The sequence below is a fragment of the Tachypleus tridentatus genome, chromosome 6 (assembly GCF_004210375.1).
Source record: "Tachypleus tridentatus isolate NWPU-2018 chromosome 6, ASM421037v1, whole genome shotgun sequence".
Taxonomy (NCBI): Eukaryota; Metazoa; Arthropoda; class Merostomata; order Xiphosura; family Limulidae; genus Tachypleus; species Tachypleus tridentatus.
Window position 1 is genome coordinate 61782786 of NC_134830.1, and position 4544 is coordinate 61787329.

The 4544-nt window shown below is 36.0% G+C and overlaps 1 pseudogene; it reads left to right on the forward strand.

Moving 5' to 3' along the window:
- The first annotated feature begins 678 nt into the window (after positions 1–678).
- LOC143254559 (5-hydroxytryptamine receptor pseudogene) lies at positions 679–3807 on the forward strand (annotated as a pseudogene).
- Positions 3808–4544: the final 737 nt, after the last annotated feature.

Genomic DNA, 4544 nt, shown 5'->3' on the forward strand with positions numbered 1-4544 from the left:
AATTTACAACGCTAAAATTAGAGTCCGACTCCTTTGGATAGACTCAACAGATAGCCCAATGTGGCTTTATTTTCTGAAAACACACTCTCGTTAAATATCGCTTTTTGCAGAAAACAAGTCATACGTAGTTTCAGAATGGTTCTTTCTAGCTGGACACAGCTAGTTTAATCTGACTCAACTCACGAAGCGACAGTTGTATGGTGCACAAAATGGCTACTCTTTTACTGACGAATAATGGGATTAACCGCCACATTATAACGTCCCCACGACTGAAAGAGCAAGAATGTTTGGTGTAACGGTGATTCGAACCTGCTACCCTCAGATTACAAGTCGAGCGCCTTAACCACCTGGCCATGCCGGGCTATACAAAATGATTACTTTTGGGACTCTACATGACATACAGTTGCAACCCTGAAAGACACGAATGAATGAAGTGCTGTGTCTGTCATATTATATACACATTCATAGCAAAACCAAAAACAGATATTTTGCCTCAACTAAATATAAATGTAGTGGATAATTAAACTGGATTTTTAATTCAGTAAAACTGTTTCTTTGGCAAATAGTGTTGTTATAAAACCAAATAAATTTTACTTTCTTATCTGTATCTTATATGTATAGTCGTTGTATTGCGTTACTAATATAAAGGTATTATATCTTACAGCGAGGACCAAACAGTCAAATCATGAGCGAGTTTCAGTCAACAAATAGTTCTTCTGTCGAGACTCCTGTAGCTCGGAATGGTACAACAGAAATATCTGGAGAAACGAACAGCTCCACCCATGTTATTGTGGTATCAATGGTACTAGGTTTACTGATTCTGGCAACTGTAATTGGAAACCTATTCGTAATTGCCGCTATATTGTTGGAGAGACATCTTAGGTCCACCGGTAACTACTTAGTGTTGTCATTGGCTGTCGCTGACCTCATGGTGGCATGTCTGGTCATGCCTTTGAGTGCTGTGTACGAGGTTACTCACGAATGGGTTTTGGGTCCGGTGTTATGCGAAGCATGGACATCTTGTGACGTACTCTGCTGTACAGCTTCCATTCTTCACTTACTTGCCATTGCTGTCGACAGATATTGGGCCGTTACCAGAGTAGACTACGTCCGCCAAAGAAGCTCGAACCGAATAGGCCTGATGATATTTCTAGTATGGGGAGTGGCCGTTATTGTATCAGTAGCGCCTGTTCTGGGGTGGAAAGACGTGGACTTCCTTAAACGAGTACAAGAGGAGAGAAGGTGTCTTGTCAGTCAGGATCTGGCTTACCAAATATTTGCTACATGTTCGAGTTTCTATATGCCTCTCATAATCATTTTGTTTCTGTACTGGAAGATATTTCAAGTAGCGAGGAAACGGATTCGACATAAACCTGGAGCCAAAGCGCTTCTCATTGTTCGAAAAACCACAACCAGCACCACAGACCCTTCAGTTGTCGTATCTGTTTCTGGAGGTGATGAAGAAAATCCCAATGGTGTAAGTGCGGCGCATAGTGGGATAAATAAGCTTGTAGCACTTGCGAAAAGAGACAAAAATCGAAGTCGAGAAACCTTGGAGACGAGACGCGAGCGAAAAGCTGCCAAAACATTGGCAATCATCACTGGCGTTTTTGTCATCTGTTGGCTGCCATTCTTCGTGATGGCGGTTGTAATGCCAATGTGTAGTTCCTGTGAACCTGATAAAATATTCTTCAGTTTCCTCTTGTGGTTAGGCTATATCAACTCTATGTTAAATCCAATCATTTACACTATATTCAGCCCTGATTTTCGTGGTGCTTTCCGACGAATTCTTTGTGGAGAAGATCTTTCACCGACTCCAAGGCCCACTTAATAACAGGTGTAGTCTGAAACACACCAAAATGTTTCATTTATAAAGATCCATAAGTAACACCGAGGTCCACTTAATAACAAGTGTAGTCTGGAACACACCAAAATGTTTCGTTTATAAAGATCCATAAGTAACACCGAGGCCCACTTAATAACAAGTGTAGTCTGGAACACACCAAAATGTTTCGTTTATAAAGATCCATAAGTAACACCGAGGTCCACTTAATAACAAGTGTAGTCTGGAACACACCAAAATGTTTCGTTTATAAAGATCCATAAGTAACACCGAGGTCCACTTAATAACAAGTGTAGTCTGGAACACATCAAAATGTTTCGTTTATAAAGATCCATAAGTAACACCGAGGTCCACTTAATAACAAGTGTAGTCTGGAACACACCAAAACGTTACGTTTTTAAAGGTATATATGGAATATCGATATTTCCTTCGTATCAAATGAAAATAAGGTACACGTTAAAAAGTTATCTTGAGGAAGATCTACAAGTAGTACCGAGGTTAATGCGATAAAAAATTTGTGACACACCAAAACGTTACGTTTATGAAGTAAAACTGAGGTTTAAGTAGTAACAAGAAAAGTTTGGAACACGTCAAAACGTTGCGTTTATGAAGATCTCTAAGTAAAACTGAGATTTACGCAATAACAAGAAAAAGTTTGGAACACAACAAAATGTTGCGATTGTTACAGATTATACCGAGGTAGACTCAATAATCAAACTTAAGTGAAACGCAACATAACGTTGCGATTGTTACAGATTATACCGAGGTAGACTCAAACATACTTAAGTGAAACACAACATAACGTTGCGATTGTTACAGATTATACTGGCAATCAAGTCATCTTGTGACGTACTCTGACATAATCATGTAGACTCAATGAACAAACTTAAGTGAAACACAACATAACGTTATTCCGCTCAAACGTCATCCTTGATAAAAATTAGAAATCTAGAATATCCATTATAGGAGTGCTAGTTCTTCTGTGCTTACTGTATTTTTAAAGTTATTTATATTAGTGCTGTGTATCATATTTATATTAGAACTCACGTCTATTATATTTTCTTATACTTTATCATATAACACACAAGCTGGTGGGAAAAACTTAATCACAAACATTTTGAAGTTCAAGGATTATGTTTAATGTTTATACAATTAATATTTACACGTTCGCTATTGGCAAACTTTTCTAATCTGAAATTTCTTCGCGTTCTTTTTAATTTTTGGCATAAACAGATAAAATAAGAACTGTTAAACAAACAGCACATGCGTGAACATTAATAAGCCTTATCTGTGTTTTTTTTATATATAATCTGTTGTGCCAAAATAATAGTATGTCATTTGACATCGGAGGATATGTTTTATCGATGGTGCTAGTATAGGAAAAGATGTTTAGTTTAGCTTACTGGAAAATGTGTTATCGACATCTTTCCCTCTGGAGGAAGTCTCAAAGATAACACATTATGTTTCAGTGTTCAATCTCCATAAATTTTATATCCTAATTTTTCACTGCTAGATAAACTGATGAATATTTATACATACACACATGTATATCATTCACTGTCACCACAAACAATGGAATAAACATCAAACAATAACGCTAGTGTATCCATAGGAATATCGTGTATAGTGTATTGTGTTTCTTACATGCTACTCTCATAACATTTAACATACAGGTTGCAGTCCTCCATCTAAATTATACCGGTTCTTATAAAGTAAAACGGTTTTATATTCTTTTAAAAGTTAGAAAAGTTTCAATAGATTGGTACGTTTCACGACATTCCTTATGACGTCTTAACAAAGGCATTAAATAAAAGCAAAACGAATATTGTGAGTATATGTACTCACAATCGACAAAACAATTGCTATTTTCTTATATCTGTCTAGTGCTTCCAAATATATACATTTGTTCACTTGGCCGATTTATTCTTCATTTTTCTTTTAAATAATCGTCAACTAAAGCCGGTTTTTTTTCTTGTACATTTACCTCAATTTTTTTAGTAATATTGATATGATATCAAATTGTGTATATATATATATATATATATATATATATTAACATCTTTCTTCTAATAGACTAACTTGTACTACTGAGGTCCACAGTTTTGAAAGTAATAAAATATCAGAGTGAGCATAATCACTAAATATTACATTTCCGGGAAATAGTTATAAATAAAAGCATTTATGTATTACGTTACATTAGATAAATATACGGAACATGTATAAAATGTTTTATTGAAATTCATAAACAGTTCTTCCCTATAATTGTACTATTGAATGAAATAAATTCGAAAAATCAAAAACAAATCCAAGTCTTGTTAGCCAGAATTCGTTTTTGTTTCAGACGTCTTTTTGTTTTGTTCTGGGCTCGGCACTGCCAGGTGGTTAGGATACTTGACTCATAATCAAAAGGTAGCGGATTAGAAACCGCGTCGCACCAAACATGCTCATCCTTTCAGGTGGCGTTATAATGTTACAGTCAATCCCACTATTCGTTGGTAAAAAAGTAGCCCATGAGTTGGCGGTAGATGGTGATAACTATCTGCCTTCCCTCTAGTCTTAAACTGTTAAATTAGAGACGGCTAACGCAGATAGTCATCGTGTAGCTTTGCGCGAAATTAAAAACAAACAAAGTTTTTGTTCTCCATAAATAAAATCGAGATTCTTGGTTACGTATTTCCACCGAACACTCATACAACTTAAC